Source organism: Lissotriton vulgaris, chromosome 6, assembly GCF_964263255.1.
Source record: "Lissotriton vulgaris chromosome 6, aLisVul1.2, whole genome shotgun sequence".
NCBI lineage: Eukaryota > Metazoa > Chordata > Amphibia > Caudata > Salamandridae > Lissotriton > Lissotriton vulgaris.
Genome location: NC_141694.1, coordinates 1,100,772,021 through 1,100,799,609, shown reverse-complemented (window position 1 = coordinate 1,100,799,609; position 27,589 = coordinate 1,100,772,021). Strand labels below are relative to the sequence as shown.

The 27,589-nt window shown below is 47.6% G+C and overlaps 1 protein-coding gene and 1 pseudogene across 1 annotated transcript in view; both read left to right on the top strand.

Annotated features, from left to right (window-relative positions):
• Positions 1-27,589, top strand: part of LTV1 (LTV1 ribosome biogenesis factor) — a 235,808-nt gene that overhangs the window by 134,900 nt on the left and 73,319 nt on the right. The gene's annotated exons all lie outside the window — the stretch shown is intronic.
• LOC147708481 (uncharacterized) lies at positions 59-26,002 on the top strand (annotated as a pseudogene).

Genomic DNA, 27,589 nt, shown 5'->3' with positions numbered 1-27,589 from the left:
TGAGGGCAAAGGTCTGAAGCTGGAAAGAGTAAGAGCGGAGAGGGGTGGGGGTCGAGGGATGTGGGACATAACGTCAGGAGAGTCGCAGGAGAGTTTGCCCAAAGTCCGGCTGGGTAAGTGATGGTCAAGGAAGGAGTCCAAAGTCCATCTCCCCTTTAGCTCGCAGGGTAGCTCCAACGGGCATCAGATAAAAATAGCTAGGTCTCAGCTGTCTGGGGAAGTTTGCGGTGTAAAGGTCCTGGTGGGTAGGCGAGGACAGGGACGGGTTAAGGCTGGTTGAGGTCCCGAAGGTGATCAATGATTATAGACCAGGGGAGGAAAAAGCATCACAGAGTGTCTCACTGAGTCGGCCATCTATAACTCAGGCAGGGGGTACGAGTCAATTGCAAGTTCATATTCAGTCAGTCCCCATGAATCTCTATGGCCCAGAAGGGAAGTGTTATGGAGGCCATCTTAAGAGCAGGTCGAAAAAGCTGGGGCTGAGACAATTAGAGCCATTTGCCATATAAAGCTCGCCATGGAGACAAAAATGGCTCCACAATGATAGGCATCTCCCAATCAGTGGACACAGGTACTGCAATGATTGTCCAGCACGTCCAGGTCTCCTCGCGCAACACCCCAGGAGAGGATTAGACGCTCTAAATAGTCCTCGTTTTCCTGCCATTTCAGGGTCCGGCACCATCTACGAGGAGATAGTCGAGGAGATGAAAAACGGCCCCACAATGAAGTGCTCCTCACAGCCATCTGGCATCATCAGCGCCACTGACCAAAATCACCCGGATGTCATCGACAGTACAGTGATAGAGCGCCCCTCCCCCGCACCGGGGGAGATCTCACCTCTGTTGGACTCGGTGTAACCTCCAAGTGTCCCGCTCGTTATGCTGTCAGTTCACCGCAGTGAGGAGCCCCCCCCCAACGTTCAAGAGTTGGACCCAGGGAGAGGGAACTGTTAGATGGGCGAACACGGGTCCGGCGGCACACAGTTCAGCTCCCATGGCACTGGGCAAGACCTCACTGCTCAGCAGGCGCCATCTTGGCCATGTCCTCGGCGGGGACATCCATGCTCGTTTCTCCGAGATGTCAGATCAGAGAAGGGCGCTAAGAATCTTCTTGTATTCAGCCTGCATTCCGGTCGCGCAAACGCCGTTTAGGTGAGAAAAGAGCGTGGCGGGATGCCCACTCGAGAAGTCAAGAAGGTTCACCAGGGAGCATTAGCTCCGCGCGGCCTTGATACCCTTCAAGGAAGAGGAGCGTCACTATCGTCTGGACCCAAAAAGCGCATTATCTTTCTATCTAGATCATACCAGAGAGTTCCGGTTGGATGACCAACTCTTTATAGCATAAGTGAGTGCAAAGAAAGGCTGTGCTGTTCAGAAGAGGACTATATCCTGATGGGTTATCGTCTGTATAAAAATCTGTTACGCCTTGGTGAAGAGAGATCGCCCTGAAGGGCTTAAGACCCATTCCACCAGGGCAAAAGCAGCTACCACTGCTCTTCAGTGTGGTGTCCCTGTTTCCGATATCTGCCAGGCTGCCACTTGGGCAACCTTGGTTCGCAGAGAAGGCCTTTTCGGTCGTTCTGTTTTGCAGGACTTTCTGGTATAGGCCGTTCCGCAGTCCCTCCTCTGGATATGATATTGCTTGTGTATCTGTTCAAAGGTAAGGAATCTGCGGCTAGATGTCTCTATCAGATGGACAAGTTACTTAACTTCGGTAACACCATATCTCCGAAAGACGTGATCTAGCCGCAGATTCCTTACCGAACCACCCACCCACCCACCCATCCTGCCTGCACTGCAGAACTGTTTTTAAGTGTCAGGGATGTTCCCATTCAGGGCCCTAGTTGTTCAATATTTTAACACACCATGGTCAGTCACTTCATAGCTTCACACTTCTGGTGTGGAAAATTGTGAAAAGTACTGTGGTCAGCACGCCGGAGTGGTGGTTATATTGACGACGCAGACGTCTCAACGACGACTAACACGACGCCGAGTACGTAACATGGAGTTGACCGATACCACCTACCGGCGCGCACGGGGTACTGCTAAGAAAAATCTTCCAGATCCAGCTGACGCCTGGAAGTTCAAGTGTGAGGAATCTGCGGCTAGATCATGTCTCTACCAGATAAGGCGTTACCGAAGGTAAGTAACTTGCCCATCAGTAATCTGGAGAAGAGGCAGCACAACACATAACTGTGCTGGAGCTGAAAAGAGTGTTCCTAGCCTTTAACCTGTGTGCTGCGGCCGCGATTTCGCGGCAGTGCGGCACTTCCAACAAACGGGTGGGGCCACGTCGGCCGTTGGACGTGCGCAGCACTACGAAGGTAGTGCTCGTGACGACCAACGGCCGACTGCAGCACTTAAGGGGTTAAAGCCTTTCAGAAACAGCTGCTGGGAAAATAATTACTAATTCAAACGGACCAACACAACAACTATGTTCTCCCTCATCAAACCGGGTGGAACATAATCATTTGTCCTTTCAATGCTAGCTCAAAGGATCTGGAGGTGGGCCATCCAGAGACCAATAAGCATAACAGCAATACATCTACCATGGAAAGACAATGTGGAAGCGGACTAGCCGAGCAGACAAGCCTCCACCTCACACGAGTGGGACCTGAATCAAACAGTAATCAAGAAGGTCTTCAGAAGATAGGGACATCCAGACATAGACCTTTCTGCAACACCAGAGAATGCTAAATGCCCGTCCTTCGTATCCAGACAACCACCCCGACACTCTCGGTGAATGCACTGTCAATAGACTGGTCAGGGAGATTTTCTTATGCTTTTCCCCCCTGAACCAACTGTTCTCATTAGTAATCAACAAATGCAGACCATCGCAAATGACTTTGATACTCATCACTCCACAGTGGGAGAGGCAGACCTAGTTCTCAGACCTTATAGAGATGTCGCACAACAGTGTACAGACACTAGCAGTGTTACAAGATTTGCTCTCCAAGCAGGGAGGAAAGGTTCTCCACTGAGAACCCAGCAGTGTATCACCATTGATCCTGAAGACATAGAGTTTGGATACTTAGGACTCCCTGAAGAATCAATGGCAGTCCCCAGAGAAGCAAGAAGACCAACAACAAGAAAATCCTACACAGCCAAGTCGGAGAGATACTCAAAGTGGTGCCATGTATCTGGCCTCTTACATTACAGGTCAAGGGGCACTTCAGTTATTCGATACCTAACACACCTGCTAGACAGAAAGGTTACTTATCTGTCTTTAAATGTACATTTAGCTGCAATCGTAGCCTACACAAGGGGTTATATAAGCAGAAGCTACTTCAGTACTCCGATGATCAGAAGATTTCTGGAAGGGGCTAAAAGAATAGCCCCACCAAGAAGTGTATTAACACTTAAATGGAATCTTAATGTAGTGTTGACCCAGCGGATGAAAAATCCCTTTGAACAATTCAGAACAACCTCTTTGAAAGTAGTCACACTTAAAACAGCCTTCTTATTCGCGATTACATCTTTCAGAAGATAAAGCAAGTTGCAAGCACCTGCCATCCAGGAACCATGCATGCAAATACACACATAGACAGGATAGTCATGAGGACACACGCTCATTTTCTCCCAAAGGTCACATGACAGTTTCACATAAACCAGACAATTCAGATTTCAAGTTTTTTCTAAGACCCAAAGCCTCAGGCAGAGAGACCACTACATACACTTGAAACCAGACAAGTGTTAATGCATTATATAGTGAAAACAAAATGAATCCGGAAGGGAAAACAACTTTGTATTGCTCGCAGAAAATAACAAAGGAACAAAGGGAAACCAGTGACTAAGAACACCATCTCAATGTGGATTACTCAAATAATCCAGATATGTCACGGGACCTCTGGCTTACAACTTGAAGCTAAACCTAGAGCTTACTCGACACGTAAGAAAGGAGCTACAATAGCCTTCCTATCAAATGTTCCTTTAAAAGACCTATGCCTGGCAACCACTTATCAGTGAACACGTTCACAAAAAACGACTGCACGACATTCAGATGGACAGAGAGTACTGAAACATTTATTTAGAAGCCCAAACTCCTCTTTAACAGAGTCTCCACAACGATGAAAAACAGCTACAAAATCAATGCACAGCATGTGAAACAGAAAAGATTGACGCTGCAAAACAAAATGGTTACTTGTAGGAGTAGTTTGCAGCTTGAAGAATTTTCTTTATTCACATGCAACCCACCCACATCCCCAAGAGATGAGAGAGCAGATCGGAACAAGAAACGGAAAAAATACTATAAAATAGAACACCACAAAACCCCCGAGAGACAGATGTTGGGAAAATAATTTGAAGATGGCGACCCCTCGTGAAAGCTTCCAGGGAGGGGTATGTGACGTCAAGAGAAGTTGGTCTAAGCACCAAATGGTAGGGACAGATAAAGCCAAATAAAACAAAGAAAGAAGGAGGAAGGGCTAACACTCTAGAGGCGTTACGTACCCAACCGCTAGATGGCGGAATAATGCACAGCATGTGAATCTAGAAAATTCTTCATGCTGCAAAACTATTCCTACAGGTAAGTAACCATTTCGTTCTTTACCCCCACACAGGCCGCATCCATGCACGCACTACGGGCACCTACCCCACTTTGAAAACATCAGTTGTCCTTCAATGACGCCATGGACATTCCGATTCCAGCTAAACAACGCAATAAAGCGGATAAGGCTACCGGCCCCTTACCACACCATCACTTCACCCAGTTCCTTAGCCTTCACTAATGCTTAGATGCTGCAGGAAAACAGGTAGCCGCCCAATTGGTCAACCACTGGTAAATAGCTAATTCTGTTGGCCTTGTTTTAAAAAAAATATATATATTATTATTTTCAATACAACTAACAAGAAAACGCCAGCCATTACATTAGTAAAAGAATCCCTGTACACAGTCCACTTTGCATTGATACATTCAGTAATCTTTCCAAGGAACCGGATACAAGAATATGTTCCAGAAATCACTTCCCCAGCGTTGGTTTCTTCCTGTTAACTTGTGTGTATGGAGTGATGGGGGTCACAGATTGTATTCTATTCTTGTGTGGGTGGGTGCATGTTGTTGATTCCCACCCCTTCTATTTCTAGGCCAAATAAGCCCAGCCATGGAGCTCATATCTTAGTAAACTTTTTGGGGCAGCCTCTGGTTGCATATATTGTCTTCTCTGCTCCCATATAAAAGTCCACACTAGCTCTAAAAAGTCCATACTAGCTCTCCACTCCTTTAGTGGGGGCACTTCTGAGGCTTTCCAGTGTGGGCAAGTCTGAAGCTCTCCATTTTCTAGCGATGTCTCTTTTGGCAACTATCAGCCCTAGATTGCATTATAAGTTTGTATCTGGGAAGGTCACTTTCCATGGAGATTCCAACCCATATGTATTTAGGGTCTATGGTGACCTGCACTTCTAGTATGTCATTCATTTCTTTTATTATCTGGGCCCAGTAGCTCTGAACATGTTGGCACTCCCATAGTGTGTGTATATAAGTACCCCGTTCTGTGGCGCAGAGTAGGCAATTGGGTGACTCCACTCACCCCATGATGTGTAGTTAGGCCCTATCAAAGTAGACCCTATTGAGTATTTTGTAATGTATTAGTCTTATTCATAGCTTAATTGTCACTTTTCTTGGGTGCAACGATGCCCCTTCCCAATCAATATCTTTTAATTGGCCAGTAGTGTCTTCCCATTTGGACCGCAGGGACTTCAGTTTATCGGTAATGTTATTGATTAAAGTTTTGTATGTCCAAGAGACTACCTGGGAAGGTATTTCCTCTTGCAATAACCTAGTGGTGCATATTCAGGGATGTCTGCTGTGTCTTTTTTTTTCTGCTATCCAGGCGTATTGCAATTGCAGGTATTTGTATTTTTGTGTATGTGATATTTGGTATTCGGCTTGAAGTGTCGAGAAGATGATTAGGTTGCCACTTTGTAAGATATTGCCCATGGTAGAGATCCCAGCCATGTCCCATTTCTTAAAGCCCTGCAGTCCGGATATTTCGGGCAGTCTCTTACCCTTCCAGGGTGGTGTCACCCTTGTCGGCATTTTTGTCCCATTGCATTTGTCTCTCCGCCCTCAATCGATCTCTGTGTGACAGGCAACAGGCCCGAGTTCCTGGGCCTCCATATATGTAGCAGAAATCAGTGTGTTTCTGGAACTGGAGTCTTTCCGGAGCGTATGTTGGGTGGTCACCCGCTGCATGTCCCCATTCATTGATTACAATGAGGTGTGTGGCCCTATAGTAAGACTGTATGTCTGGCGGTGGGATCCCTCCATTTTACTGGTTGCATTGTAATGTCTGTAACGCCACTCTTGGATGACCCCCATTTAATAAAAGCGTACGGAGTTCATAATTAATTATATTGAAGATTGCTCCTGGAACACTGGTATGTGCTTTGTAAAATGTAGAGTAGCTTAGGAAGAGTGGTCATTTTATACATGGCTGCTCTGCCCAGCAATGTCAGAGGGAGTCGCTGCCATCTGTCAATGTCCTCTCGGAATTCTGCGATAACCCGCTTGATGTTATTGTGTAGGCAGTCTACTTTGTTAGTGGAGATGAACAGTCCCAGGTATTTAAATCCCTCCCTAGCTACAGGTATATGTCCCAGTATTGCGCGTGTGTCAATGGTACCTCCCATGGGGCATAGATTTGATTTGTCCCAGTTTATACTGTATCCTGCATGTTCACCGTATTCTTCAAAAAGTTGCAGTATTAGTCGGAGTGTCTCATTGGGGTTAGTTATGTAAAGTAGGATGTCTTCTGCATTAAGAGAGATCAGTTTGTTTCTAAGGCATCCTTCATTGTCCCGGAAACTGCTTATTCATGGATAGACTCTGATTGAACATGCCAGCGGCTCCAATATCAGGGCGAAGAGCCAGGGGGACAGAGGACAACCCTGCCTGGTTCCTCTTTTTAGTGGGAAATCTGTTGATAGTGTCCCATTAACTCAAACTTTGGCTCTTGGGTTATTGTAGAGCAAATTCACCCAAATTATAAAACTATCCAAATCCAAATTTCACCAGGACTTGGCGCATAAACGGCCAGAAAAAGCTTGTTCCGTGTCTAAAGAAAGAAATGGATGTGGACGGGCCTGTCTTTACCGTCTCTAGCCAGTTGGCCAAGCGACGGAGGTTAAGGCATGTGGCTCATTTGGGCATAAAGCCGGATAGATCACGGTGGATGAGAGACGTGATTACCACTAGCAGTCGAGTCGCTAGAATGGAGGCCGGAATTTTGGTTTCAACATTAAGCAGTGAGATTGGGTGATGGGGGACACAATGCTCTGGCTGCTTCCCTGGTTTGTGACTCACCACTACGGTAGCATTACAAAGGTCTGCAGGGTTTGTTTCCTCCTTCAGTGCTGTGTGATACATATTTAAAAGATGGGACCTAATAGGTTAGCATTTTGTTTGAAGAGCTCCGCAGGCAGTCCATTTGGACCTGTGGTTTTCCTTGATTTTTGTCTGTTGATTGCATCTAATACTCCTCCCAGGGTAATATCCTCGTCTAGGACGTCTCAGTCCTCCCGGGTCAAGGAGGGGGTACCTATTTCATCAAGGTAGGCAACTATATTTGACTCTTCTGCTAGTGGCCTGGCATCATAAAGCCCTGTACAGAAGTGGGCAAATGCCCACACTATGGTGTGTGCTGTGGTACGTTCATTTTCATGTATCGTGTCCACCCATCTTGCCTCTCTTTCCGTCCTGCCTATCCAGGCCAGCAGTTTCCCTGCCCTGTCTCCCGACTCAGTGATGCGAGGCCTGAATTTGGGTCTATACCTCATTCTCCATCAGGGCTCTGAGTCTCTGCGTGTGATTGTCTTTACTTGGCAGGTTGCCCCACTTCTTTTCCTCGCTATGACATCCTGCATCCTACCTCGTATTACCACTTTATTGGCCTCCCATAGGGTTGTCCCCGAGGGCACTGAGGCCTCATTTTCACTAAACTAGAGCCCAGTCTCAATTTTTATTACTCCCTGAAGTTATTTTGTTGTGTAGTTCACATGCATTCATACTTCCAGTCTGAGCGTTGTCTGTGCCCTCTTCTGCCCACCGTTAGCCAAATTGGCAAGTGGGTGGATATTCCTCTTGCTAAGTACTCCACCCTCTCAATATATTTTTTTTTATCTCTGCCACCGGGACAAATAGGTAGTCAAGTCTGGAGAAGACTCTTGTGCCCCGGATAAGTATAAATAGGTGCAGGCTACTGGGTGGTGTTGACGCCAGAGGTTGGTCAGTCTCAGGGAGTTTGTGAATTCAGCCAGTGGGGTGGGAAGTCGAGTCGCAATGCTTATGTGCATGTGGTCTGGAGTTAGGTCACTTATGTCAATAAAATCACCACCCATGATGTGTGTAGAGGGCCCGGATTCTAATAGGATTTTAGTCAATGCATCTAATGTCTGGGTTTGCAGTTGTGGCTGTGCATAAACACTAATTCGTGTCGGCTCCCACCATCCCCATGTGCCCTGTACAGTCACAAAAGTACCACTAAGGTCATTCCAGGTCTTCGTCGGTTGGAAGGGAGGCGTTTTCTAAATTAACACCACAACACCCGTTGCTCGGGAGGAAAAGCCCACATGTGCGAGCGCATTGTAGGTTTCCCTACCCAAAAAAGCGCAATGTGTGCCCATTAAGTGAGTCACTTGTAGGAAGACCATGTTGGGTTTGAGCTTCTTGATATAGCTTGTAACTAGCCCTCTCTTGACCTTGTTTCCACATCAACAGTGTGTATTCTTCCTCACCCATTATGTGTGGGGCTCTCTTTCTCCTTCTCTGCTCGGGAGGGCTCTCCTACCTGTTTCCTTTCCCTTGTCCCTGTCTGTGACTCTGGATCTCCTACTGCTGACTGAACAAGAAAAAAACATAACTGCTAATCTACTTCTAGATCTTTCTTCCCTCAACTTGTCCCCCCGCCCCACACTCTCCCACTTCTCAAGGCCATCCCTCGAACTTTCAACATGACAACCTGGCACAGGTATAGCCTGAGAGGTCTGTACTCCTACCCCTTTTCATAGCTGTTCTATCATATTACACAAACAGGCAAAAGGATATAAACTTCGAACAAGGTGGTTGGCCCAGTAAGACTGAGCATAGTGGTGTCTGGGGGGGGAGGCTTCTCAGCCGTTTACTTTTTTTTTCCTGTGGCTAAGCCCATATTTCAGCTTTCCTTGCTGTCTTGCCAGGCTGCTGGTGAAGGGTGTCTGGGTTTCCTTTTTCAGTGTCAGTTTTTGTTTTTTGAGCCAATTAATGTTTCGAAGGTGCGGATGGTCACTGTATGTATGGGCGAGGTACTCCTCATCTGAAAGTTCAGAGTGGGGACTGCCTCTGGTTGGAGCATAATTTGCTGGCTTTGGCTTGTGTCGAGTCCCCTTCAGAGCCCTTTCTCCAGTGTGGGGGGCCCCTTTAGTGGCGTCCACATGCAGGTTCTGCACAGTCCTATTGAAAGGTGTCTCTTTTTTCCCTTTTGTTGATTGGGATCTGCCCTTCTCAGAGTATGTCTATGTGTCGAGCCAGTAGTTCCAATTTCTCGCCTTGGAGGGGGGGGCTTCTCAAACCAGGCCCATGCTCTTTCTAGGGTCTGGAAGAAGTGAGATTTGCCCTGAAAGAGAAAACCTTTAGTTTGGCTAGGAAAAGTATCATGTATTGGAGTTGTAGGGCTCTTAGCTTCACTTTTACTGCTTCAAATGTGCGCCGCATCTTCTGAACTTCACGTGAGTAATCAGGGAAGATCATTATTTTTGTGTTAGCATGCTTGATTTCACCCACTCGTCGTGACTCTGAGAATCAGGACCCTATCTAGAAAGTTTAGAAATCGAGCTGTCAGTGGCCTGGAGGGGCCCCTGGCGGCGGCCTTGTGGTCAGCATCCTATGTCCTTGTTCGATTATAAAACAGGATGAGAAGCTTGCGGCAGGGAGGAAATCTTTGCACCACGCCAACAGGAAGCCTCCAGGATCCGCGCCCTCTGTTCCCTCTGGAAATCCTGTGACGCACAGGTTGTTTCTCCTTACCCTATTTTCCACATCGTTCACCTTCCATGTCACCTCTCTCATGGCTGCCTTCAAGCTGGAAACATCAGTTTTTAGGTTTTGCCTGCCGAAGGCTGCGCTCTGAGCAGCTTTTCGGCGCAGGCGAAATCTATTGTTTATAATATGGGCTTCAGGAACGTCCCCCGGCTCCCATTGGCTAGCTCCATAAATGGAGGCTAGCCATTGGGAGCCGGATCTGTCCGTCAAGGCCGGACCAGATTCGGGGGCGTTCCCGCGATTTTTTCGCTCTCCGCCTCTGCAATGTCTTCATCGCGGCGGTGGGCGGAGTTTCGTGTTTTTTTTTTTTTAGGGTTTGTTTTTGTCATTCCATGCCGACCACGGCCGCCGGAGGAAGCCCAGGTGAGTGCTTGTTTTTAAATCTTGCCTTCCCGCCCCCTCCTCCCGCTGTCCGTGTGTCTGTTCCGCCCCCCTCCCCGTGTGCCCGTTCCCGCCCCCCTCCCCTTTCACTCTCCGTTGCTTGTTTTTAGCATACCATAGTTACACAGACGTGTGCACAAACGTTTGTGAGTAGTGCATCGGTTAGTCGATTTTTGTACTATAGTATGCCAGACTGCTTGTACTACAGTTATTTAGATTGCACATCACCGATAATGTCTTATGTCTGGAATATCTTGTCTTCCCACTCACAAAAGATGCTGATTAGCAGACTTGGATGGGCTGCAAAATGGAGTGGCATGCCTCGAGAGGAGCGCCTTACATTTGAGCATCAGGGACAATTTCTTAATTCTTGCCTTCCTGCCCCCCCCCCCCCCTCCCGCTGTCCATGTGTCTGTTCCGCCCCCCTCCCCGTGTGTCCGTTCCGCCCCCCTCCCCGTGTGCCCGTTCCCGCCCCCCCTCCACTTTCACTCTCCGTTGCTTGTTTTTAGCATACCATAGTTACACAGACGTGTGCACAAACGTTTGTGAGTAGTGCATCGGTTAGTCGATTTTTGTACTATAGTATGCCCAGATGTGTGCCCAAACTACTTGTACTACAGTTATTTAGATTGCACATCACCAATGATGTCTTATGTCTGGAATATCTTGTCTTCCCACTCACAAAAGATGCTGATTAGCAGACTTGGATGGGCTGCAAAATGGAGTGGCATGCCTCGAGAGGGAGTGCCTTACATTTGAGCATCAGGGACAATTTCTTAATAAGTGCAGAGGGCTCCTAGATGGGAGTAAGGACCCACTTCTCTGCGACTCTGCAGCCCATGAAAAAGTGCCCCCAGAATGAGAAGATGTGCACACATTGGCAGACTTGTCAACTCACCCGCATCTGACCTGTGCCAAGGTTTTTTCACCGCCTAACAAACAAAATGTTTCCAAAGACTTCACTACAGTTGCCTGCTATTCAAGTCAATATCACCCTTCAAAAATGTGTCTATCCTCCGTCGACCTTAAAGGGAACACACATCACTCTCTGAAATGCCTGACTTCACCTGCATTTTTGAGGCAAGAGGTTGACAGGCGTGTGTGAAGCTCCCAAAATAACGTCGCATCTTTCTTCTGCACCACACCACCAGCCTGATCTGCCTGGTCGGCACGTGCTCGCGCACCTTCCGGTGTGTTGTCAAGCACTGTCAATTCACACAAAAGTCTTCTGGAGTTCATGGCAGCACCTAAGAGGTTTTAAGAACCCAAAGCCACAGAGGGCGCTCAGCTTTGACTTGCTGCTACCTCGTACCCCGACCTTCAGCAAGCTCTGTCCTACTCAGCCCTTTATTTCTGGCTGTTTCAGGGGAATTACTTTCTTTCTCTGGGTTAATGTATATACTGTCAATTCTGCGACTAATGTTAGCAAGGTGTTGTCATGTTTCCCCCCCCCGCTCCACATCACCAGGGAGCGCATGTTGCTTCTGGTATGTTGCAGCACATGCAGGTTCACACAACACCTTGCAGTGTTCGGTTCAAGGCACTCAGATAAGGCTGCAGGAGCACGCTGGTACTCAGGGACACCTTCTTTGACCTATTGCATCCATCAGGACATGACTTTTGCCAAACTCTGTCCCTCTCAACTATAAATGTATTTCTTATTTATTTAATGGTTTTAATTCAAGTGAACTGTTTTGTTTTTATGGCTGTACAATGGTATCATTTGGTACACTCATACCTGTCAACTTATTTGACAGGTGCCACACCTTTTTACTTCAATGCACCCTCCTGACGAAGAAAATTTCTCCATAAAATATAATGGAGCCACCCGCTTTTCAAACCTATATCACCCTCCAAAAAAGTGTTAATTCCCCATTGAACAATGATTATCAGTCCATGTTAGATAAGTGCAGCATCTTTTAGGCAAGACTGAGTCGACTAATGAAAATATTAGCCTGTGACATAAAACAGAAGATAGTTGTCTCTTTCAAAGTCATTATTTTTGATTTAGAAAACGAAGTGTCCAGATACTTTTTCTGATGATATACCAGCTTTGGAAATATGCAAATAGAATGTCCCAGACCCTCTACATTATAGATGCATAACCTGCATCTTTAGACCAATAGATAGATTTTTACAAGATCCCTCAAACTGTTTCAATGGAATGTATAATAACCTCAGTCTAATGTCCTTTATCCTTATTCCTGCCTCAAGATCGGACTCAAAGTTCTTTTCTCTGATTCAGGAAAAGCAAAACCTGCTGCACACTTAAGTAAAGTTCAAGCAAGAAAGATGTCTCAATGGACATAAAGTTCAATGATCACAGACGGAGGATTCTTCTTTTTTTATTTTCTGTTCATGGAAAAGCCTGGCTTTTCCATGAACATGGCGTGACTTGTACAGTCAGTTGATTCCAGAGAGGAAGAACCAGGTCTTTTCTGCCTTCCTGAATGTCAGGTGAGCTTCAACGCACCCTTCATCCACTGGGAGTGAGCACCATCGTTTTGCTGCTTGCACAGAGAAAGATGTGCAACCAATGGTTTTCTTTTTGTAAGTCAGAAAAAAACAGTTTTGGTGTCAATCTACAGCGAGGTAATCTTTTCAGGTAGTGTGTGTTGATCTTTTGATGGAAGGTTGGTGCTGTTCTATTCATGGCTTTGTGTGGCATAAACAGGGTTTTGAAGGTGGCTCCCTTTGTAATGGGCAACCAGTGAAAGGCCTTCAAAGCAGCAAGATGTTCTCTTATAGATGTATGTGCAGAAGCTGTTGTAGGGGCAAACTCCTGGATTCTTTGTAAACACCTCAAGACACAGAATCTTTGGTTGGGCTGGTGGCATAGTTGTCATGGATGTGCTCTGCATTATGAAGTCAGGAGTATTGCTGACATGCCATATATTTTCAAAAGCTAATTTTGCTGGGGCAAAGTCAGACACTTATAGGAGTACTTCTGGGAAAGTTATGTTGGCTCTTAAAGGCCAGTGCTGCAGAGGGGGGGAGTTGACCCTTTTGTCAGGCAGCCTGGACAATTCCTTTATAAATGATAATTTGGTCATGATATTTCTGGCAAACACTATTGTTACTAATGACCACTGTCTATGAGGTTGCCCGAGTGGGCGAAGCAAAGGTATGCAGTCCCGGAGTGCTGCTGGAGAGTCATGGGGCATTGCATCTACTTTGACTCTCATGGCGTCTGCTGACCAAGTTTTCCCCTGTCAGTTAAATACTAAACCCTCTCGCCCACCATAACAATGCAGGATGGGAGAGGATTGGGGAGTGGCCAGAGCAGGTGGATTAATTTACAAATATATTCGAAATTCTCCCTTCTTTATTGATGTGAGCACAAACACGCATATACTCACAGCAATGCATATTGAAAAAGAACTACTCAACATATGAGCTCTTACACCTGTTTTTTCGATTATCAGCCCTCATGTCTAACAAGTAATGGGATCTTAGGTGAGAATGATGGCAGCACATTCCTGGGAGAGAATAAAAGTGACACATGGAAATGCTTGATTTACTCAAAATCACTAGCAGTGCATTCCATGCTATCGTTTTAGCTCATCACTATCATTTCAGAAAGAACCAATCACTTGGGCCGTTTTGCTCCTCGTCCCCCCCCTCCCACATTTCTGTGTGTGTGTTTGTGCTCTGTGTGTGTGTGCAAATGCAATAGGTCTCGCATTAGTGAGAGATTAAGGTATTGGCATTGTAAATGACAATGTCATTTATTTATCTGTTTTCAAAACCAACACATAAATACAAAATTTGTCATTTACAATGCCAATAGCTCTAACTTTTACAAAGGCGAAACCGTTGCATTGTAAATGCTTGTTAAGTTGTGTGATGTGTCTTCTATTTCTGAACGGGTCTCTGCTTAGGTTACTCTGTCTGAGACGTTATACATATCCTGGCGTAGTAGGGTTACTTGTGATCGTATTTCTGCCATCTTCCCCTCAGTGGCCTCTCTGGAGGTATGGATCGCCTGAGGAGGGCTGCGTTGTCCGGCAGTATTTGAGGTTCTCCTTCTGTCTCAGGTGGTGGAGCAAAACTTTTGTGTATCTGTCCATCTTGCCCTGTTTTTGCGTTTTAGGGTCCTTGTCTCTTGCCATCATAGATTTGTATAGGTTAGAACGGCTCACAAATATCTCCCACTCCTCTTCTTCCCCAGGTCTCTCCTATCCCTGGTTTTGGTAACTATTGATAGATGATTGCTGTCTTGAGCAGGTGGTGTCTATAGTTAGTATACTGTAGTTGGATTCCTTTGGGTGTCTGCTTCCAATATTCTTCCATTTATACTATGCCGCATCTCAATCAGCGCAGAGAGGGCGCAGGAGATTGGTTTCTGATGTCCGCCGTTGGCAGCAAGACACTTGGTTGGTGAGTGATCTCGGACCGAGTAGAAATTCTTGTATGGTCTTTGCGATCACCTTTAGGAGTCTCTCTTCATCTGCTTCCCCACCCGCATGCCTCAGTTTCTCTCTCTTTCAGTCTGGTCTCCTCGTGTACGAGCCTCTTCTGTGTTTCATGGGGGATCATTAATGTTCGCCCCTATTGTGTGGCCCACTGACTTGTGGTGTTTAGGTTCTATGTCCGGTGCTGTTAGTCTTCTTTGGAGTCCAAGACTCACCTCTCTCTTCTTTCGCCCTCGACCTATCGTCCCTGTTGTAAGTTCAACATAGTCTCAATGCATGCCCATTTTGTTAGTTTTTTGCAGTTGGGCCATTCATGGGGTACCGATCTTCCTTGGTATTGTGGCGCCTCTTCAGTGGTTGGATCTTGGGGGCCTCTAATTGCTAGGTTCCCCTGGGGTTCACTTATGTGGTTCCCTTTCTTTGTAGGTGCAGTCTCTTCTTATCCCTCTCCACCTTTGGTCACTTTTACTCGGGGGTCAGGGGTGGGGGGGTGAGAGGGGTACTGTGCGGTTCTTCAGTATGTAGAGTCTCATCCCCTCATAAGGGTTTCTTTCCGTTGTGGGGGCCCAGGGCAGGACCCTTTTTCCTAGTCTGTTGGGGGAGCCCGAGGAGGCCACATTGATCAGGCTCTCTCCCACCAGGTATACCGTCGACTGGCCGTTAATCCGCCATATGAGGGAAGGGTCAATCATCCCCCCACGCAGTTCTTTGTCTGGCACTTCCCCTGTAGCGGGTGGGGGAGCGGGATGAGCATCTCGTAATGCCTCTAACCGCCCACGCACAGTCCCTCTCACCCGTGTGTGGACTCAGGCCCGTGGTGTTTGCTTCCTGGATCTGGTTGTCGCCACGTTCAGTCGGGGTCTCCTTCACCTCTGGGCGTGTGATTTTGCCCATTCTCTGTATTTGCTAGTTGCTATGGAGAAATTGCTCTCTTTTTTACGCTGGAGCCCCTGCCCGACCTTGCGTGTTTCAGGAGGCCCGGTACCTCTGTTTCCTCTGGCCACAGCACAGGGGAGTCTGGCAGGGAGCACAGCCGTGTCCTCAGTTCTCTTCGGGTCTCACTTGAGCCGTCACTGCGTCACCCGACAGCCATCCCCTTCGGGATCCAGTCTCTGCCTACTAGGGGCCGGAGGAAGCCGTTCGCTCCATTTCTCACCGGTTAGGAGTAGTGGCAGACGTCCCAGGGAGGCCGGACACATCATCTACTTTTACCCCCGAGACTGGCGCCGCTGGCTAGTCTCCCCAATTCTCCATTTTGAAAAGCATCCCGCCGAAACAGTTCTTCCATGTATTTTCACCTCCGCACTTCTCAGGCTGCTCTAATTCAACCCAGGAGTCGTCCGCTCTGTGTGGGAAGCTAGTGACACAGATTTTGGGGGGGTTGTGGACAATCTAAAGGTCAGATCTTACACAGGATTCCGTATGCGCTGCCGGAGCTCCTGCAGAAGCTGCTAGTCGGCCATGTTCCTGGCCACGCCCCCTCTCTGTTGGCCTTCTTGCACAATACGATCAGGTCCATTGGGACGAAATGGAGGCACTCCTTCAATATCTCTTTTAAGAGCGCAGGAGCAGAGGTCATGAGATAGTTTCTGAGGACAAGCTCTTATCCAACATCTCTGTCCGATGTACCCTATATGCAGCCGACACTGCTGCCAGAAGGGTCAAATCTAGCATTCTGCCATTAAGCCGGAGGTTTAGCAGAGCCTCCTGAACATGCCCTTGGATGATGACCACCTCTTTGGTCCGTAGGTGGACCAAGCTTTAGAAAAAATCAAAAAGGATACAGAGCCAGCCAAAGCGATGGGAGCACTGCAAACATCTGCGCCTCGCAGCTCCTTTAGTCGGCCATTTACTGTGGAGGCACAAAGACTGCCTCCCCTGAAACCTCCATGTCGTATCAGTGCACCCAGGGCCAGCAATCCACTTCCAGGGGTTATTTTTGAGGGTCCTATAGGGGCAACAATGCCAGAGGTGAGGGTAGCACCCCAAAAAGAGCTACACCCACCATAAAACCCTGACTTCCACTTCTTCCCCCCGACCACACAACACCTGTCGTGGTGGGGGGGATTGGGGGCACCAACAAGGCTTCTTTTCCACATGACAAACGTTCACCTCGGGAAAGTGGGTGTTGGATATTATCCAACATGGTTATTGTCTGGAGCTCTCTTTCAAGCCTCCCACCATTCCACCTCACAAACACTCTCACTGGAACGTCACACTCTGCTCAAGGAGGAGGTCATAGCCCTCCTCCTCAAAGGGGCTATAGAACCCGTCCCCTGCCATCAGCAGAGTACCGGAGTGCACACACTACACTTCCTAATAACCATAAAAGATGTGTCCCTCATGCCCATTCTGGACCACAAGCTCTTAAACAAATACATCCTGTCAGAGCATTTTCACATGATGACCCTTCAGGATGTCATTCCGCTTCTCAAGCAAGGCAACTTTATGGCCGTGCTCAATCTAAAGGATGTCTATTTCCACATACCAATACATCCGGCTCATTGCAGATACCTCTGATTTATGGTCCACAGCAAACATTACCAGTTCAAAGTGCTTCTTTTTATGGTCACTACTGCAACTCGGGTATTAACCAAGTGCCTTGCGGTGATGGCTGCACACCTGCACAGACAGGGCGTCCATGCTTTCCCCTATCTGATAGAATGGTTTATCGAAAATGCAACCCTCCAGCAGTGCCGCGAACACAGGGTCACAAAAGATCTGTTTCATCGCTTAAGTTTTGCCATTAACCCCACAAAATTCCACCTGCAACCCATACAGATTCAGCCCTACCTAGGGGCTCTTCTCAACTCAGAAGTAGGCATAGCTTATGCAAATCCTGCCAGGATACAGTCCTTTCAGGCACTGCTTCCCTTGTTACAACTATATCAACAGGTCATTCAGAACAGTCGTGGTGGCCTCCTGCATTACCACAGTACCTCATGCCAGGCTTCACATCCACCCATTTCGAGAATGCTTAGCACAGCAGTGGTCTCTGGCAGAGGGTCATTGGGACAATCGAGTGTTGATCGACCACCATACTTATCGCTCTCTAAGGTGGTGGAACATTAACAACATGTTGTAGGGGCAGCCTTTCCTCGTCCGAGTTCTGCAGAGGATTGTTACAACGGACACCTCCCTTAGGGGGTGGAGCACACACTTATATGATCTGACTGTTCAGGGCTTTTGGTAGTTTTTGAAACTAAGCACACAGCACCAAGTTTTGTGCATACAAATGTAAACCAACTAAACGTTAATCACTTGTAATTATACAATAGAACAAAAAGATGTAAAAAAATATTCTTTTTATTATTAAATACTCTTTTTTTGTATGGATTTTCTTCCTTTTAAAAAAGAAATTCTGTTGTCTTGTTGATAATCAATCTCATTTATACCTATTGTTGATTATACATTTTCTTTCCACATAACATGTATATTAGATCATCACATAGATAAATAAGGATACAAAAAAATAGAGCTACAGTCACAATGATGATATACAGAACCAATTAATCCAATCAATGCGTTTCGGCGAATGCCTTCCTCAGGAATTCTGTATAGCCCCAAATAATAATTGCATTTTACTCCTGATGTTCTTGCCGTGCAAGTAGTTCCTAAGCGGTGCGTCTTGATCTAGTTAGATGCATGGTTCTTTAAGTTTCAACCCACGAGGTTCAAGTGGTATCTATTGGATTTAGAATAGGTCCTTTAGTTGGGCACATATATTTTACATGAGTTGTACTGAATTCGTTGGGTCCTATGCAATCCGAATATCATATTGCACTTCCTCCGGTATTTGTGTAGTTCTGGTTTCGTGGTTATAGCATTTGTCACGTTGTAATTCAGGAAGTTTGCTCGTGTTCATTAATGTATCGCACTTCTTCGTATATAGGCTTAGGATTTGCGTTCCTTATTTCAATACCGACACCCTCAGTGGCGTGGTGATGCCATCACCACGTACCACGTAGTAGACCAAGTACCAGGACGCATCAACTGCCTGGAACTTCTAGCCTTTCAACTAACGTTGAAGGCTGCCCTACATCACCTGATAGACAAGGTTATTTTTGTCCAGACTGATAATATGACAGGCATGTAATCCCTGAGAAACAAGATCTCCACAGCTTTCTTGACTATCCCCGAGCATTTGGCGTTGGGCTCTCTGCTACAAAATACATTTGTTAGCAGAGTACCTTCCAGGGATAAACAACGATTTTGTCGACCTCCTTAGAAGAATGCGGCAGCAAATCAACGAGTGGGAACTCGTCCAGCAAGTCCTTCTCCGTAACTTTCACAGATGGGGACTCCTGTGGATAGACCTGTACGCAACAGAAGAAAACGCCAAATGCCCAAACTTCGCCTCCAGGTTCCCACAGTCCAGCGGCAATGCACTATGGATGAACTGGTCTGGGCTATATGCCTACGCTTTTCCTCCAATCCCTCTTCTTCCATTGTCATTCAGTGGCTTTGGCAGATGTCCCTCATGCTCATCCTGGCAGCACCCACATAGGCCCGCCAGTCCTGGGTCACAGCTCTTCTCGAGCTGTCACTGGTTCCGCACAGGAGGCTTCCCAACAAACCGACCTTCTAACGCAGAACCATGTAGAAATCAGGCACCCTTATCCCAGGTCCCTCAATCTTGCGATCAGCCTTCCCAGATCATAGAATTTGGAGATCTTAATCTTCCACCTGAAAGCACATGAATCTCAAGGAAGTCTGCAGTACTATAACCTGTGCCTCCTACAACGCCCCTGAGAAGAATAAATGTCAGGTGTGGTATACTGGGTGTGAGTGTTTGATTGGTTCAGATGCTCCGTCCATAACCACCCCCTTTTGTACCGCTTTGTTCGCCATAAGTTTGCAGGGTATGCTCAGACGTGAGTCCCTTGCTCAATTTGCCACTGGATTCAGGCAAGCCTGGCTGAAGATGGCTGTAATACCAGAAACCGGTCCTAGGAAGGTTGAATCCGGTCCAGGGAAGGCATGGTTTGGCAGTTCGGGCTGGACTGTTCCCATGAGGCACAGGGTCAGACTGATTTGCATATGCCCTTGTTTGAACTGGGGTGGCAGAGTGGGCTAAAAAACGGTGATGGATTATACCCAGATCTGTTGACTTGGCGTGAGTGTTTGATTGGTTCAGATGCTCCGTCCATCACCACCCCCTTTTGTACCGCTTTGTTTGCCACAAGTTGGCAGGGTATGCTCAGACGTGAGTCCCTTGCTCACTTTGACACTGGATTCAAACAAGCCGGGCTGAAGACAGCTGAAATGCTAGAAACCGGTCCTCGGAAGCTTGTTTCCGGTCCAGGGAAGGCATGGCTTGGCACTACGCCAGTGGGAAGAACGGAGGGGCCACCTAGAAACATGCTGCAGAGAGGGACCTGGGGACAAGTCTGGGAGCTCCCAAAAGGGAGCTCGGGTCACAAGGGTCCTGTGAACAAGGGGCCTAGCCGGTTCGTCAGTACCCGGGCTAGGATACTCTGGTGCAGAGTGATAGTCGGCTGGGCTCTGTGCATCCTAGGTGCTTGTGATCACCAGTCTCGCCGTCTGAGGGTGCAAAAATCAGGACTGCTGGATCACTCTCGAAGTGGGTCTCTGCGGTGCTGACGTCCCTCGACACCTACTCCGTCTCGATGCTGTTAAAAGTCCTGACTGGACTTAAACAGGCTTTTGCTGCTGCAAGGGGTCTGGCCACCCAGGTATTGACCTTCAGGAACACAGGGACCTCGTCCTGGGACTGCTGCGTTGAGCTAACGGAGAGCCCCAACTCAGTGAACCGGACTTTACTTCTTTGGGCCTATGAACTTCAGGGGAGTTGCTCCTCTACTCCAAGGAAGATTGCTGACAATTTGCAAAGAACTGGCAGTCTACTGAGGTTCTTGGTAGTTGCTCAGCTGCGGGAAAACTCACTCGGTAACAATTGTGACTTGTGCAGGCATGCAGTGTTTCGTGACAAAAGTCCACAGCAGTCTTCTGTTCTCATCGTCTTGCTGCCCTTCTTTGTACTCTTCTTCTGGATCCCTCAAATCTGAGTTCCTGGCATCAGGGGTCATAAATACTCAATTTTGGGGCGTTAAGGTGAGTGACAGATAGTAGACCATGGGCTACTTACCTTTAGGGTGTCCATACCCTATACATGACCACTTCCTGTGGTAAGTAGGCGTAATCCTGGCCCAGTGAGCCACATTCTGCCAAAGCCAAGATGGTGGAGTTTTAAGTTTTGTGTTCACATCAGGCACCCCACCTTAGGGGTGGAACTAGCCTCATGGGGAAACACGCCTCCTGACTAGCTCATTTTCCCGCTGCCCTGGGGCAGCATTTTCTCTGTCTGTGGAATCCTTGGGTCGCATATTAAAGGCAGCAGACGGCTGTGAAGCCTTATGCCGTGATATGCTCATCACCTAGCCATCTTACTTGGAGGAGGTGACAACGGTAAACAGCGGTTAGTTCGCAAGCGGAACAACGCATGCCATAACAAAGCTGTTGTTACAACTGCGTTGTTATTTCGCATACCATTACAACGCAACTAGGAAAAACGACTTGCGTTAAGGGGGAAGAAGATGTTAGATTTAAAATCAAACACCTTCCCTAGTGTCCGCATAGACAGGAGTTGGAATAGTAAATTATACTATTCCAACATCCAGCGCCCCCTACAGCAAGTCGTTGTTCCGACTTGCGTTGTAACGGTATGCAAAATAACTACACGGTTGTTGTAACAACCGTGTTGTTATGGCATGCGTTGTAAACGCATGTGAAAAAAAGGTATATATTCTGTGAGAATACCTCCAGCCGGAGCAGGCATTCTTTCTGCCCTCAGAGAGTGTGGGCTCTCATCTGCAGGGTGTCAGAAACCTTTCTGTGGTGGCAGGCTTGTTTACCTCAGTCATTCAGTGCACTAGAAGTCGGTAGGTTTTCAGGATGCACCTCTAAGGTGCCCTTTGGGCTCATGCTTAAATACATCCATCACTGGAATCAAAGTAGGTTCATCAATATGAGATGTTTGATGCCAACCATCTCTAGTTTGTGAAGCCATCATGTAGCTGGGGAACTCGTAAATACTTGTTTGAAGCCCATGTTCTCAATATGGCTTCTCTATTCACTTACAAGATCAAAGAATGTACTCCGATATTATAGGGCTATATCTGCTCAGGCAGTAGTATAGTACACCTTTGCCTTAGGGCTGTAAGGCCTGCTCTAGGGGTTACTTCACTATACTGCATGCAGTGTCTGCAGGCATGGCACACGAGTGTGCCATGGTGTGTCTTCACTTTTCTCTGCACCATGGCACACAGCATGCAATGGCAGTTTGCATGATGGTGCTGAGGGGTTCCTTCAGGGTGGCCCAATACATGCTGCAGCCCTTAGGGATCCTCTTTAACCTTCTTGCCCTAGGTACCAGGGCTACCATTTACTAGGGCGTACAGGGGGTGCTAAAAATATTGCCAGTTGGTCGAACAGTTGTACAGTTTTAGGAAAAGAGTTCTGGCCTTGGTGATCTGCATAGCAGGAACCCAGTGCACTTCTGTCAAAATTGCATCAGATACCAGATAAAAAGTGGGAGTGACCATTTCAAAAGAGGGCACTTTCCTAAACAACTCGTATAACAAACTGGTGGATACTTGTGGGTTAGACACCTCATCTGACATTGGCTTGGACTCTCCCCCTAACATGCCTATGGAGGAGAGTGCCTCATTCCCTATGGTGGTGTGTAGGGCAGATTTGGTCTTGGACCTTCAGTTGCCATCAGAGGCAGTCAAGACAAATCTATCTTGACAAAGATGCTTCAGCCGGGATATTCCTCCTTTCAAAATGTACTCCTTTGCACAGGACAATTGCCCAATGCCATCGCCCGCTTCTGGGGACCCCTAGTTTCCTTACCCAGCACCCTAAGCCGAAGAGCATTGTGGTCGAAGCCTCCACCTCCAGGGTCAATCCTGACACATTCCCTACCACTCCACCAGATAGGGAATCCAAGAGTCTGGATACCTATGGAAGACAATGTTCTCTCCTGCCAGCCTAGCACTGCAGTAAGTGAGCACGGCTGCTGGGATGATATTTGCATACGATCTGGGATTCAGTTATGCAAGTACTGCCTCTGGTCTAAGAGGAGGTCCAAGCCATACTCTTTCAAGCTATTGCTGACAAGAAAAACACAGTAAAGTTTGCCATTAGACTGGATACAACAGACTCGCTGGGCAGGGGTATTTCAAAGTAAGTGGCCCATAGACACCACACCCATCTGAGTACCACTGGATTGTCTGGGGGTGTCCAAGCCTCACTCATGGACATGCATGCCCTTTGACTCTTGTCTTTTTTGGTAAGATGTAGTACTTACTACTGGAGTGTTTTCAGGATGGCAGAACTACGGCTAGTCCCATGGGTCTCTCCATGGCCCCTCTACAACCCCAGTCCACCAACGTCCAGTCCACCAGTCCAACCACGATTGTACCCACTCAGCCAACAGGCTTCCCAGCCTTTTCGTGGCCGAGGACCCATTCCCCCAGAGCACGCGGGGCAGGTAGCCAGAGGTTGGGCAAGTCCAGCACCCCATGACATCAGCAACCTCCAAACCCTTTTAGTTTGTCCTCCTACCTCCTCTGGCACACAGTGGGGGGTAGGATACGCCATCACCTGCACCACTGGAGGTTGATAACATCTGACCCGTGGGTTTTACAGATTGTCCAGAAGGATTACGCCATTCCCTTTTTGGAAGCCCCCCCTTCCATGCCACCTACTTATGACCCGATGGCGAAGGATAATCTCTCCTTGGTCCGTCTGGAAGTGTCTGTTCTTTTGGCCCAGGAGGCCATTTAAACAGTGTTCATATCAGAATTAGGTTTTGGTTGCAATTCTTTCTACTTTCTGATGCCCAAAAAGGACAGAGGACTTCATCCTAACCTCGACCTGCACCTTCTCAACTTCTTCCTGAAGAAGAAGTTAACATTTTGCAGCGTGAATCTTTTTGGATTCACCATGCCGTCCAATATTCCACCATCTAGTGGTTGGGTCCGGAATTATAGTATTTCTTCTCTTTTTTTTCGTTGCCCGGGTGGACGTCCACATACCACGATTTGGTGTCCTTCGTGACGTCGATGCGCTTTCTCCGGAAGCTCCCATTCTTTTCTCCGCTGTTGGGTCTGGATCGTTGTCGAGGAGTTACATAGTTTTGGAAGAGGAATCATCAGAAAACATGAAAAATCACGAAAATCGAAGTTATCGCACCAGACTACAGGCCAGGTTGCCGAGACTACTAAGGAGAAGAAAATTTCGAGAGAAATAGAAGTTCACACGAGAATGCGCACACAGGGGGCTCCCTGAGCGCAGGAATGGACAAAACCCCCTTCAAGTTTTGCACCAATTGCCACCACAAATACGTCCAGAAGGACTAGCATCCAGTCTGTAACATCTGCTTGCCACTCAACTTCAACAGGCAGGACTGCAACGTGTGCTCGGCGTTCACACCCAAGACCCTCGAAGTAAGAGAAAGGCAGAGCAGGGCGAACCACACCATGCAGGGGCAGGGGCCACCTCCATCGCTCTGAGACTTAAACCTCTCCAGTGGAGAGGAGGACAACATCGCCGAAGGACCAGAGGACTGCACGGTCGTCGAAGTCCATAAGAAAATGTCAAAGGAGGTAAGAGAGTCAACAACCCCCAAACACTAGACCGACAATCGAAAGAGTGAGACAAAGTCCTCGAAGGGAACGGTGCAGTCCAAACTCTTGACGAAAGCAACTGCACCCAAGGACAAAGAGCCCAGCGTATCCGTCGAAAAGGACTCCCGGGCGGCAAAAAACCACGAAAAATCAAGGTCGTTGAAGGAAGCCGCCGAAAAGGACTCCTCGACGCCGAGAAAGGAAGGGTCGACAACTGCTTCGACAACGACGTTGACTACCAAGAAGCGAAGTGCTCAAACCCTCGACGCCGAACAGGCTGCCGAGATGGAAAGGAAGAAAAGGAGGCTCGAGGCCGAAATGGCGAGCATCCTGCAGCAGAAAAAGGACTTTGACGACAAGATGAGTCAGTACACCATCCTGCTGAAGCCCGCGGCCGAGGTCGAAAGGGGCTCCGAAGACCGTGAACTGCCATAAACGCCTGAACCGGTGGAAGAACAGGAAGAAGGCCCTGTAATACTTCAAGGAAGAAGGCGAGGAGGAACAGCTTACCTACCATGACTCAACGTCCTCGGAGGCGCAAGACTTAAACTGGCATGACCTTGACGCCGAAATGCCAGAGGAAGGAGTAGACACATACCCTTCGAGGCCTATACCACCAGATGATATAGGGATCTATAATATGGTGGTCAAGAACGCTGCACAGACATATGGGGTAAAAATGGAGAAGGAGAAAGCCAAGGCTTGCTTTCTCCTAGAGACTCTTACCCACACAAACAAGAAGTCAATTCCTGCCCATGCTCCCTAGTGTGCTGGACCAGGGCAGAGAGGCTTTTAGGGAGCCAGCTATATGTAAATCTGTAACCCCAAGAACAGAGAAGAAGTACAAGCACTCCTCAAAGGACCCTGCATACATTCAAGGATCAGTGCCAGCTGATTCAATGATCACTTCAACAGCTAGGAAGTGGGCCAATGTGCCTTCAAAATGCTTGACCACCTCCTGACAAGGAGAGTGGGAGAATGGACCTCGCGGGGAGGAAGGTAAAACTGAGTGCGTCAATCGAATGTTGCATCCCCAACTCCAACGCCCTAATCAACAGACCTACATACCAGCACTTGGAAGAAGTAGGGCAACTCCTGAGACACCTACCGGAACAGTACCAGCAAAGGGCAACCCACCTGGTAGAGGAGGGGAAAAAAATGGTGAACACATGTTTAAAGTCGGCCTTGGATGCAGCGGAGACGTCCAGCAGGCAGATGATAATCGGGGTGACAGAGAGAAGGCACGCATGGCTTAGGATTTCGGGTTTCAAGCCTGAGGTACAGAATAACATCCTGAACACGCCCTTCAACTGGGAACAACTTTTTGGGACACCAGTTGACGACAAGTTAACTCCACTCGAGAAAGACAACGAAACTGCAAGGTCAGTGGGGGTACTGCAGTTCAGAGGAATGAGGAGGGGTACACTCTCAAGAAGGCCAAATGGTAGGGGAGGCAACTAACCAAGTACCTCGCACCAAACCTTCCAACAAAGTAATCAGGGAAACGGCCAGGGACAGCAGCAGCAGAACTGGCAGTACTAACCACTGGGCCAGTCCTTTCGAGGCCCCTACAATGGAGGAGGACAGGCACGGAGAGGAGGGCAACAACCCACCTCCAAGTGACTTCGCCAAAAGGCAGACGCCCACACGGATATCACCTCAAAGGAGGCATCCAAAGAGGAAAAAAGTCCAAAAACAGTTTTCACAAGACAAGCAGTTCCCCGAACATATAACACCAGTAGGAGGTAGAATAAGGTACTTCCTCCAAGAATGGAAGAAGGGCACAACAGACAAATGGATACTAAACATCATACATTACGGATACTGTACAGAACTAATAAAACAACCTCCAAACAAAAAGCCAAGCAACAAGTCACACTCAGCAAAAGAACTTTCGCTCTTGGTACTAGAGACACAGGAACTGCTCAACAAGGAGGCAATAGAGATAGTACAGTACAAGGAAAGAAATAAGGATGTTTATTCCTACTACTTCCTCGAACCAAAGGTGGACGAAACACTAAGGCCTATCTTAGACCTATGGTTCTTAAACAAGTTCATAAGGACACAAAGATTCAAAATGACATCTCTGCTAGCGGTAATGCCCCAGGTACAGGAAGGGGATTACATGGCAACTAAAGATTTAAAGGACGCATACTTACACATCCCCATCAACAAAGGACACAAACGCTTACTAGCGCCGGGAAACCTCAGGGTAGCTGTGCGCTCTATAAATTTAAATATAATAATAATAATAATTACTAACATTTGTAATTAGCAAGACTCACTACCAGTTCACAGTGCTCGCATTCGGGCTCAAATCAGCACCAAGCAGCATTCCTAAGGAGGCAGGGAATACATGTATACCCCTACCTCGACGACTGGCTTGTGAAAGCAAACTCCTACAGCCAGTGCAAAGAACACATCCAGCAGGTGATACAAACACTAATCCAACTGAGTTTTTCAATCCATTGGGGAAAGTCGTCAATAGAACCAGAACAGGTGAAGATAATCTTGGGGCAGCAATAAACACCATATAAGCCACAGTGTTCCCCAGCGCAAAGAGGATTTTGGCAATACTGAAGGAAACACGTCTGTACCGCATGGGGCACGTTCTGACAGTGAGGATGGTGAGCAAACTAATGGGAATGATGGCGTCATGCATACACCTGGTCCCAAATATTCAACTCCACATGAGACCATTTCAAGAATTGATACAGCAGCAATGGTCACAGGGAGTTGGGAAGATCTAGTGGTTGCCACACACGCAGTGCATCAGGAAATAGTGTGGTGGAACAAGGAAAACGGATCACAAGTGAAACCATTCACACAACCAACTCCAACAGTGAGCATCACAACAAATGCCTCCCAGATGGGGCGGAGTGCGCACATGAACGAACTCAAGGTGAAAGGGTTATGGTTGCAGCAGGATGCGAACAAGCACATCAACTACCTAGAACAACAAACTGTGTTCCTAGCCTTAAAAGCCTTTCAAAAGGAGCTGTACGGAGACAGGGTGTTGATCCAGATAGACAACACAACCATCGTGATCTACATCAACAAACAAGGAGGAACCCAATCAGTTGCACTATCAGGGCTAGCACAGGAAATATGGACATGGGCCATTCCACT